Source organism: Euprymna scolopes, chromosome 29 (genome assembly GCF_053919585.1).
Source record: "Euprymna scolopes isolate OS-2025 chromosome 29, ASM5391958v1, whole genome shotgun sequence".
In the NCBI taxonomy this organism is placed as follows: domain Eukaryota; kingdom Metazoa; phylum Mollusca; class Cephalopoda; order Sepiida; family Sepiolidae; genus Euprymna; species Euprymna scolopes.
Window position 1 is genome coordinate 88922669 of NC_136510.1, and position 12620 is coordinate 88935288.

Here is a 12620-nt window from a genome sequence, read left to right on the forward strand (position 1 = left end):
ATGATAAAAAAATGGTGCTTCGCTATTAAGATTGAAAACAGCAATAGTGATATAAATTTGAAAATCTTAAAATTTACAGTGAACAGAAAAAAATTCCGAAATATCTCACAGTCTTTACACATATCTACAGATTAGCAGAAGCATAAACTAGAAAAGCAGTTAAACAGTGAAGGACTTTGTTTCATATTGCCATCTGGGCATAGGGTTAGTGGTAAATTATGGAAGATCATGATTCTAATGTCTTTTTAACACATCTTAACGTGAATATCAACGTGGGACAATGTATCACACACACACACACACACACACACACACACACACACACACACACACACACACACACACACACACACACACACACACACACACACACACACACACACACATTAAAGCAAATACTTCTGTGCCGTTTTTTTCATTTATCTGACGTAAAAAAATCACAGAAATAACAAGGAATCTGTTGTACTATTTAACTTCTATCGTTTCTCTTAGATTATCCGGGCACTTAGGAGGTGAAGAAACAAGCAGATAATGATTTAAAAGTAAGATTTCGGCATTTTATGAGAACAGGAAAATGCATCCTCAGAATTGTGAAGAAGAGTCTCCTACTGCTTCGGTTGCTTGAAGACTTGGGTAGAAAGTACCGGGCAAGAATCCCTTCCTGACAATCGTCCCGACAGGTGATGGACCTGAAACTGGCCCAGTACCTGTTGGACTGATAAGGTACGCCGCCTGGGTATCACCAAGGAGGTCCACCCTCCCAGGCCTTGCTACCCGGCTTTCGGATGGGGTAAGTTTATTGCTTACTGCCTGAATGCCGACAGGATGCTCAGGCAATTTTTGCTAGACAAGAGTGCCTTTCCTTTAGGAGAGCCTTCTTGACATCCCCATTTTCCTAACCTTGTGTCACATCATCGTAAGGTGGGCAGCATGTAAATTTCTACCCTGGGTTTACTTTCGACAGCCTCGTAGCTTTCACTTCCCTTATTTTGCTCTTTAGTACTCACACTCCCTAGGCAATGTTTTTGACAAAAAAGGGAAGAGTTGCTGTTTTTTTAGGGTCAAAATCTATCTGTTTAATACTTATCATTGGGTCGGTTTTGTTCATTACATTAAGTGGTTCATGCCTTATCTGCGGTGATTTCCATGAAAAAAAATTGACGTTGTTGATGTCAGCGAACCAAAACCTGATTTTGAAATCTATGTAACAAAAAAATGATGATAAAATTTAACTTAAACTTAAAAGTAACCCCCCTCAAAAAAAAACCCACATGACATACCTTAACACTACATGGATCTTCGGGCTGAGATTAAAGTGTAGTATGGGTTATGTTGTAATACTTTTGATATCTTATGAGAGCACTGTTACAAAAAAAAAAATGGAAGGTTATTTTTATAAACAGGAGTAATAAGAACTAACCAATCAGATAAAACTATGCTCTGCTACCAACTATCAGAAATCGGAATCACTCCTTAAAATATACTAATATGAATCTCTTAATAAATTCTGCGCATAACTTTTCATAATCACAAGAAGGATCTCTGCTAGAAAACTTCTTCGATTGGCTTACTTACCGAAAATTCTATTCTTCGTTTTTGTCTGCAAGTTTTTTACAATTCAAAACTTCTTCAGATTGATACTGCTATTTTGTTAGGAACGACATTTCTTTCTTTTTTTTTTCTTAAAAATAAAATGGCTTACAATTCCAAAGCTTGTGTCTAATAATTTACGCTAGCCTTAATATTTTTTGTAAGGATCATCAGTTGTTTTCCATGAAAAACAGTTTCCGGGATTTAAAAACATAACAGTATCTTGTATTCTTGGCTTTGGGCTTCTGGTTCCCCAGCAGTCTTGATCAGACACCACCTCGTTTTTGTGAAGTTAAAATTAAGAAACATCGACCTTTGTGTATGACTGCCTTCATATGAACCTTCTTACTAACCCTAACCCTAACGCTAACCCTAAGTTTTACTTTCAACATTCTTGTAACTATCGCTTCCATCATTTCTTCCTTTAGTACTCACTTTCCACCAGTGATGTTTCTGACAAAGGGGGAAGAAATGATGTTTTCTGAGTAGGAATATATCTATAGAAAGCTTATCGTTGGCTAGTTTTTGACATTGAAATTGTATTTTAGCTCCTTACATTAAGTGGCTTCATATCTTGTCTAGAGCAATTTCCATAAAAAGTCCAGATGGCAATACGAATAAAAAAAAATGATAAAAAAATAAATCATTATTAAAATGTGCGCAAGTCAACTTACAAATTTTTTTTGCCAGAATCCAGAGTGCTTCTTTTTGGAGAACTAAAAAAAAAAAAAAAAAAATCTACCCTCGTGTAAATGTCTGTCCTCACGAAAGGGTCAAGTAAATATGAATCCTACCACTAACCCTAGTCTTGAGTAAGTAATACGAAAAAATGATAAACAACAAAGAATTATAACGAAAAAAAAAAAATGGGCGCAACGTATAGACAAGACCGGTAAAAATAAGTTTATAATGTATAAGCTTAATTTTTATTCTTATGACTTAGCTTTCATTTTAAAAACCGAAGAAAAATATTTCGGTCGTGATTTCCTTTGGGGATTGCTTTAAAGGTTGCAAGAGATCAGATCCCTGCACCATTAAACGATATAAACGCACACAAGTATTGCGAAAATTATGTGAACATGGAACTTATAGAACTAAATCTGTTGGCTTAGAAAAGGCCAAAAGAACCCACATGTGCAGTTAGTTGGCTGTCTTTCCGATTGAACCTTTTTATTCGCAAAGTGTAGTGTGACCCTCGGGAAATATTGAATGCAACATCCAATGCATAGAATTGTGCAGTCTTTGAATAATGGACAAACAGTAAGCGACCGAGATGTATGTGTGTTTTATTTAAGGGGGGTGGGGGAACGATAAAAAAAGGAAGAAGAAAATGACGAAGATAAAAAAGAGATGGAAGAAGAAAACGGAGCGTAGCAAAAGAAAAATAAATGTCTAAGTGAAGATAAAGGAGAATGGAAAAGATAGGAAAGAGAAGAAGAAAGCTAACAAGAAAAGAAGAAAAAGCGGTAGTGGAGAAGAAGAAGAAGAAGAAGAAGAAGAAGAAGAAGAAGACGAAGAAGAAGAAGTAGTTGGAAAAAGAGGAAGAAACGAAGAAAAAGAAAAATTGTGGAGGAGAAAGAGAATAAGAAGTAGAATAATAAAGCAATACGAAAGAAGAAAAGAGAAAAGAAGGCAAAAATGAGAATGAAGAAGAAAAGAAGAAGAAGAAGAAAAGGAAGAAGAAGAGGAAAGGATAAGAAGAAAAACGGAAAGATGTTGCATGAAGAGAACAAAAGAAGAAGAATACGGAGAAAAGATGAAAATAAAAGAAAGAGAAAGAAAGAAACCAAAAAAATAAAATAAAAAAGATAGTCGAAGGAGAAAGAGAAGGTGAAGAAGAAAGAGATGTAGAATAAATACAAGAGAGAAAAGACCAAAACGAGAAGAAAAAAGAAGAAGAGAAGAAAACAAAGAAGAAAAGAAAAAGGATAAAAGAAAAAAAAGAAGAATGATAATAGAAGAAAAAGAAAAGAAAGAAGAAAGAAATAATTAAAGAAAAAAGAAGAAGGAAAGAAGTAAAAGAAAACGTGTTTTAAAACAGAAAAGCCGATGTTTTATTGTTTTCGTTTTATTTATTCGCTATAAATAAGAGCTGGGGAGAATAGGGAGATAGAAATATCGATCCGGTAAATCATGAAACGTTTTCAGATTCCCAGAAGTACAACACAGAATTGGGGGAAAAAAGGTTATTTATTGAAGAAAACATATTTTTTATTTCTTTATTTTCTCTCCTCCATCTTTCTATCCCTCTAGCTGACACACACACGCACACACACACACACACACCCACAAATTAAAGCAAATACTCTTCTGTAAAAAGCTAATTGAGTACTTTCAGTTATCAGTGTCGTAACAATGAAAAGAATAGATTCATTTGAAGCAAATATCGTTTCTCACATTGACAACAGTAGTCTCCTTTCGTCAATCGGACCCCAAACACTGAGGTTCTGCTTTCAAATTTGTTCCTTTAGCCGCACACACACACGCACGCACACATGCACGCACATACACATGCACGCACATACACATGCACACACACATACACACAGAGGCACACACACACATACACACAGAGGCGCGCGCGCACACACACACACACACACACACACACACACACACACACACACACACAATCATATACAGTAGAACCCCGGGAGAAGCATTAAAAATTAGTAACAAAATACAGTACAGTATATAATCAAATAACATTTTATATAACACCGTAAGGCGGGCCAAATACCTTAATCAGTGATCGGAAAAACGTATTCCACATCGCAACCTGAAAAAAAAAAAACGTATCCTAGGGCCACCGTATCCCGAGATTTTACTGTACCTATAAAGAAAGTTAAAAGTTTGGAATTCAAAACAGTTATTATTCAAAACAGTTATTATTCAAAACAGTTATTATTTAAAACAATGGATAATGATTAAAAATAATCATTAATAATCATTTGTTTTCTTATCATTTCTTTGTTCGTATTGCCATTTGGACTTTTTATGGAAATCGCACTAGACAAAATATGAAACCGCTTAATGTAAGGAGCTATAATGCAATTTCAATGTCCAAACCTAGTCAATGATAAGCTTTATGTAGATAGCTTCCTACCCATGTAGTTTCAAAGAATGACTCTTTTCCTCAGAAGAAATAACATTTACATAGACTAGATATGATTTCGCTGGTTTGCACATAGTTTGAAAATTTTAGAGTATGAGAGAAGTATTGTTTTAAAGATATGAGACAAAATATATTATCTTAAAAAAATTACTTATAAATGTTATTTTGTTAGCTGTTTATCCTCTGAGGATAAGAGCTGTTCTTGGAAATTCCGTGGATTAATGAAACAATCCTTTTTAATCTTGTTTCGAATAATAAATGTTGTCAAATTTAATTTGTAAAATGTTAACTTTCTATCAGATGTTGGTGAAGTATAAGGTTTTAAATGTCTGGTACAGTAGAAACCGCCGGTCGAGCGTGCATGCGTTAAGTAACAATCGAATTTCCGGTGGCTTGGTGGCCAGTCCTTAAATGAATAAAAACTGAAAAACCTTTATTTCTTATTTAAAATTTAGAATGTTAATTTTAAGGCAACAAAACAGGGAGAACTGAATGATGGATAGTTATGGTGTCATAAATCGTGATGGAAGTGAGGGTAATTAGGTCAGACGTCTTCATATGATGAGTAGGAACTTAAAACAGTTAAGGATAAAGGAAATAAAGAAAGGAGTAATTGATACGTCAGACGTCTGTTGCTAGAGTCACAAGATCTTAACTGTTTTCATATTTTCAAATATACATATCTATATATATATTATTCATTCGAGGGTAAACAGTTACATTTGGTCGCAACAAACAGCCATCTGTTTCAGTCAATGAGACTTCGTCAGGCGACCTTGAATCATTCGACGCCATAGAAAAAGACTGAGCTTTTTTTTTTTGAAGAGCTCAGTCTTTTTTTTTTTTTTTGCTATGGCGTCAAATGGTTCAGGGTCGCCTGACGAAGTCTTATTGACTGAAACAGATGACTGTTTGTAGCGACAAAATGTAACTGTTTACCCTCGAATAAATAATATCTATATATACAGTGCTGGTCAAAATCATAAGACCACTTAACAAAGTAAGCGTTTACGCATAATAACGAATTTTTAATCAAACAAATGGTTGAAACCATTGCCAAAAGGGAAAATATGATGGGGGGAAAAAATAAAATCTGCTTTATTCGAAACCTTACCCCTAATCTAATAATTATTTTTTTTAAAAAACAAACATTTTCACCTGGTCAAAATGATAAGACCACTTTAATAAAAATCGGCTAGTTTTGAAAAAATGAATACGAAAAGCTTTCTATGTTATTAAAAGCAACTTGTTAGTGGATAAAAAAACCCATCTTACTAAATTATAAATGGCAAAATCAGAGTTATTATCAGAGTTTGAGAGAGGAAGGATCATTGAGCTTAATAGGGATGGACTCTCCCATTGATCCATTGCAAACGAAGTGAATCGTAGCAAAACGGTCATCACAAAAGTTTTTAAGAAATCCAGATCAATATGGGCACAAAAAGAGTCTAGGTCGACCAAAAAATAAAAAAAAAATAAACAAAATAACCCCATCATTGGATCGCCGTATCAGAAGTTAAAAAAAAAAACAAACTCCAGTATGAGCTCAAGTCGGTTGAAAAGCCAAACAGCAGCAGAATATTGTCCTAAAACCATCAGAAGGCATCTGAAAATAAAGGGTTTCAACCATTTAAAGCGACTGCAGAAACCACGTCTTCTTGAACAGCACAAAACTAACCGACTTAAATATGCCGCCAAATACCTTACTTGGGATCAAGAGAAGTGGGAAAATGTAATTTTATTCGACGAGAAAAAGTTTAATCTAGATGGTCCAGATTTTTCAACTCGGCATAGTGGAGGAGGGTCTTTAATGATCTGGGGTGATATCTCGTCAGCTGGGAAAAAGTTGCAAGTAGTGAAAGGCCGGCAAACCTCATTGAAATACATTTCAGTGTTTGAAAATGCTTCTATCAGGACTGAAGGCCCACGTCTGTGTGGAAGAAATTTGATTTTCCAGCAAGACAACGCTGCGATACACACTTCTCGACAAGCACGAGAATACTTTTCTTCAAATAATATAGAATTGTTAGATCATCCAGCATGTTCTCAGGACCTCAATCCCATTGAAAATCTTTGGGGATGGATGGCAAAAGAAGTGTTCAAGGATGGAACCCAGTATGATTCGATAAAGGAACTTTCTTATTCAGTTTTCAGTACATGGGATACAATTCCTTCGCAACTGATAAAAAACTTAGTCGCAAGCCTGCCGAAGAGAATTTTTGAAGTAATTCGTAATAATGGAGGCTATACTAAATACTGAGACCCTTTTTAGTAATTTATAATTGCTTTTGTTAGATAAATTATCAGTGATCTTATCATTTTGAGCAGGTGAAAATGTTTGTTTTTTAAAAAATAATTATTTATCAGGGGAAAGGTTTCGAATGAAGCAGATACCATTTTTTTCCATCATATTTTCCCTTTTGGCAAACGCTCACTTTCTTTAGTGGTCTTATGATTTCGACCAGCACTGTATATATATATATATATATATATATATATATATATATATATATATATATATAGTCCTGGCAGACTTTTAAACTTTTCAACTTTTTAAAATTATACTAAAAATCGAAAAAATATTCTGTCAAAAATCCTTCGTTGAAAACTCCTTGGCCTGTAAGTCACTCAATCTCTTGCAAGCATTGCCTTCGTTTGCTTCTGATAATTTACGCTAGCTTTACTATTTTTGTAGGGATCACCAGTTGTTTACCATGAAAAACAGTTTCCGGGATTTAAAAACATAACTGTATCTTGTATTCTTGGCTTTGGGCTTCTGGCTCCCCAGCAGTCTTGATCAGACACCACCTCATTTTAAAACCAAAAACATTCCGGTTAACATGTTAAGGTTATGTTCAGGTAAACTGCTTCTATTTTTTAAAATCTATTTGTGTTGATCTTTGTTAAGAAAAAAATTAGATATTTACAAAACTACTGAATCGTATAGAGCTATATGAATTTATTATAGTATTTATCAATCTCTTTTCGTTATTTCTTCAATCTTTTTGTGTGCTTATATTGGAAGGGAGTGCGGATGCGCGTATGGCACCAACATGCAAATACCGAGCCGTGTGCGAAATGACTTACCGGTAAGGAAAAAGAAAAAAGAACACATAAAAACGACCACGTTAGAGATGTGGACGACGTCCGAGAGGACAGAGGTCAGAGAGAAGGAGCGCGATCACGTTTTATTACTTGTCTTGTGTCCTTTGCGATGTACTCTGCTACAACGTGTTGGGTCCTGATGTCTCTATATTAACATGTGTGTAATGTTACTATGTTACTATTATATACTAGCAGGGAAATCCGACGTTACCTGCTATGGAATGAAGATCAATGAACGTTTCACATTTCCAATACTTTTATTGCCATCAAAATCGATGAAATCGACTTTTTCCGATAACGTTGGTTGATTGCCTGCTCTAGTCTGGACCCTACCGCAGTGCACCAGGAGGAAGCTTCACAAGCTCTCATCAGCTCCGCAGTGACTTAAGCTACAATACATTGTAGTATAGCTTTCACCGTAGAGAACTTACTGTTGACTTTATAAATCTACTTTTTTTTATATAATGGCTTAAATTAAAGTTTAAAGTGCAAAAATCAAGTATCATGATCCAACTGTGTTCTAAACAGAAACTATTGAATTTGTTACTTCATTTGCGTAGGTTGATCTTCTATTAAGTGTTTCGTAGCACTTTTTCTGGTCCAAAATAAACAACCTATTCTATCTAAACTGCTTATTTCTCACCTTGCACCTGTTCACCTTTGCGCGTTTTGCTAGCTTTCTTTGTTTCATTTCAGCTAGAACAGTTTAAACCGCCCCCTTAAGTAAACACTTCATTAAATCTCCACACTAACGTAATGTACTTGAAATAACCCTTATCCCTGAGTGGCTTCCGGGCCTTGATAAGTGGTGATCACTGTGTAAAAACAAAAAAAAAATCCTTTTTTTTTCACTCTTTGCGACTCCTTTTCATTTGGTTGTTTGAATTGATTGTTTTTTCAACCGTCTCTCAAGCAAGTTTATATTCTGTTTAAATGTTTTTGATATTATATCTTTTATTCTTATTTACCACCTCGGTTCATTTTTTTCTAGCGTCCACCGCTTTTCAATCCGAATTTATTCGCGACGCAAACACTTCCTGCTACTATCGACATACTTCATAGCTTCATTTACCTTTTTCTACCTGAATCTTCAGAGTTTTTCTGTCTAGTTTCTTAAACATGATCCCGTTAATTCTTACCTTCCACCATAATCTCTTCCAATCCTTCGACATTTCCTCTCACTTCCTCAATTTCTTCCAGCACATAATATCCAGTTCGCAATCATTATCAATTACCTTTTTTGTTTCCTCCAACATTTCTGCTGTTTCAGCCACATCTTTCACATAATTTTGCGTCTTTTCCTCATTAATTTGGAAATCTGCGTTTACTGTGTCACCCCCATTAGTGTTGCGTTCTTTTTATCGCCTCCAACTAAAGTTCTGAAAACCATTTATTTTTTGGTATTCCTCTTGCCTGATCACACACGCGCTGTTCTGTTGATTCAAACGTTCCTCGTTGTCTCCATTCTGAAAAAATATATTTTCTGTACTCTTGTTGAGCTTTCCATTTTCATGAGGATTGCTTCTGAAGAAGCACTCCAAGAGTACCTTGTTAATCCCTTTATTTCACTTCATTCTTGCAGTTGCAGGATGCCGTCCGGATTCTCGTATCGTTTGGAAGACACACTTGCAAGACGTGGGTTTTTCACTTTGAGTTCGCCGTTATTCTAAATACTTTGATTAGACATTTCATTAATTATTTTAATATTCTTAATAGTTTGATTAAACATTTCATTCATTTCTTTAATATTTTTAATAATTTGATTAAACATTTCAGTAATTTATTTAATATTCTTAATACTTTGTATTAAACATTTCATTAATTTCATTAATATTCTTAATACTTTGATTTAACATTTTATTCATTTCGTTAATATTCTTAGTACTTTGATGAAAAATTTCATTCATTTCTTTAATATTCTTATTACTTTGATTAAACATTTCAATAATTACCTTAATATTCTTAATACTTTGATTAAACATTTCAATCATTACCTTAATATTCTTAATACTTTGATAAAAATTTCATTCATTCCTTTAAAATTCTTAATACTTTGATTAAATATTTCAATCATTACCTTAATATTCTTTATACTTTGATTAAACATTTCATTCATTTCTTTAAAATTATTAATACTTTGATGAAAAATTTCATTAATTTCTTTAAAATTCTAATACTTTGATGAAAAATTTAATTCATTTCGTGTATATTCTTAATACTTGGATTAAACATCTCATTTATTTCTTTAATATTCTTAATACTTTGATTAAAAATTTCATTCATTCTTTAATATTCTTAATACTTTGATTAGACATTTCATTCATTTCTTTAAAATTCTTAATAGTTTGATTAAACATTTCAATCATTACCTTAATATTCTTACCACTTTGATTAAATATTTCAATCATTACCTTAATATTCTTAATATTTGATTAAACATTTCATTCATTTCGTTAATATTCTTAATACTTTGATTAAACATTTCAATCATTACCTTAATATTCTTAATACTTGGATTAAAAATTTCATTCATTTCTTTAATATTCGTAATACTTTGATTAAAAATTTCATTCATTTCTTTAATATTCTTAATATTTTGATTAAAAATTTTATTCATTTCTTTAATATTCTTAATATTTTGATGAAAAATTTCATTCATTTCTTAAATATTCTTAATACTTTGATTAAACATTTCAATTCCTAATGAACCGCCCCCTTAATTAAACACTTCATCAAATCTCCACAGTAACGTAATGTACTTGCAATAACCCTTATCCCTGAGTGGCTTCTGGGCCTTGATAAGTGGTGTTCACTGTGTAAAAAAAAAATTTCAACCACTACCTTAATATTCTTAATACTTTGATTAAACATTTCAATCATTACCTAAATATTCTTAATACTTTGATTAAACATTTCATTCATTTCTTTAATATTCTTAATACTTTGATTAAAAATTTCAATCATTACCTTAATAGTCTTAATACTTTGATGAAAAATTTCAATCATTACCTTAATATTCTTAATACTTTGATGAAAAATGTCATTCATTTCTTTAATATTCTTAATACTTTGATTAAACATTTCATTTATTTCTTTAATATTCTTGATACTTTGATGAAAAATTTCATTCATTTCTTTAAAATTCTTAATACTTTGATTAAAATTTCATTCATTTCGTTAATATTCTACATACTTTGATTAAACATTTCAATCATTACCTTAATGTTCTTAATACTGTGATGAAAATTTTCATTCATTTCTTTAAAATTCTTAATACTTTGATGAACATTTTCATTCATTTCTTTAATATTCTTAATACTTTGATGAAAAATTTCATTCATTTCGTTAATATTCTTAATACTTTGATTAAACATTTCATTCATTTCTTTAATATTCTTAATACTTTGATTTAACATTTCATTCATTTCTTTAATATTCTTAATACTTTGATTAAACATTTCATTCATTTCTTTAATATTCTTAATACTTTGATTTAACATTTCATTCATTTCTTTAATATTCTTAATACTTTGATTAAACAGTTCAATGATTACCTTAATATTCTTAATAATTTGATTAAACATTTCATTCATTTCTTTAATATTCTTAATACTTTGATTTAACATTTCATTCATTTCTTTAATATTCTTAATACTGTGATTAAACATTTCATTCATTTCTTTAATATTCTTAATACTTTGATTTAACATTTCATTCATTTCTTTAATATTCTTAATACTGTCATTAAACAGTTCAATGATTACCTAAATATTCTTAATAATTTGATTAAACATTTCATTCATTTCTTTAATATTCTTAATACTTTGATTAAACATTTCATTCATTTCTTTAATATTCTTAATACTTTGATTTAACATTTCATTCATTTCTTTAATATTCTTAATACTTTGATTAAACATTTCATTCTTTTTTTTTACATGGCCATTACCACTTATCTCGGCCCGTAAGCCGCTCGGGGATAAGGGTTATTTTGTGTACAATAATTGATGGGATAATATCGTAGTAATAGTTGGTATTGGAGATTTGATAAAGCGTCTTAAGGGGGGTATTAATCAGGAATTTGTTAATGTGGACTTGAAGACGTCCAAGTTGTAGTCAGGTGCGAAACAGGCAAACGGAAGGGAATTACACAGGCGTGCACTTCTCAGAAAATAGCCATGTTCATGGAATCTATGTTTTCATTTCGACACAGATAAAGAGTGGGGGAAATTACTGACAGTGGTTTTAGCTAGACGGATGTTTATCATGAAGGATTGGTGAGGGGGGACCAGAGATTGGAACTCGGACGAGCACTTGCTATAGAAATAACGATAAAACAAAGTCAGGCTCGCAAGTCTCTTCTGTGAGAGAGAGGTTGCAGGGAAGAGAAGAGAGCATCCCCCACTAAGCCACGAAGTCTATTTTGTACTCTGTCAACGCAGGATAGATTGTTTTTGAAGCTCCAGTCCAGATGAGGCAGCAGCACTCCATCTTTGGAGAAAGAAGCTTTTCACATGGAATCTACATTTGGATTTAGGCACAGATAAAGATTGGGGAAAATTATTGACAGTAGTTTCAGCTAGACGGGTGTTTCTCGTGAAAGATTGGTGAGGGAGGACGAGGGATTGGAGCTCAGACGAACATCTGCTATGGAAATAACGACAAAACAAAGACAGGCTCGCAACGTCTCTTCTGTGGGAGAGAGGTTGCAGGGGGAAAAAAGGGCATCCCCAACTAAACCACGAAATCTATTTTGTACTCTGTCAAGGCAGGATAAGTTTTTTTTTAGCAGCTCCTGCCCAGATTTGGC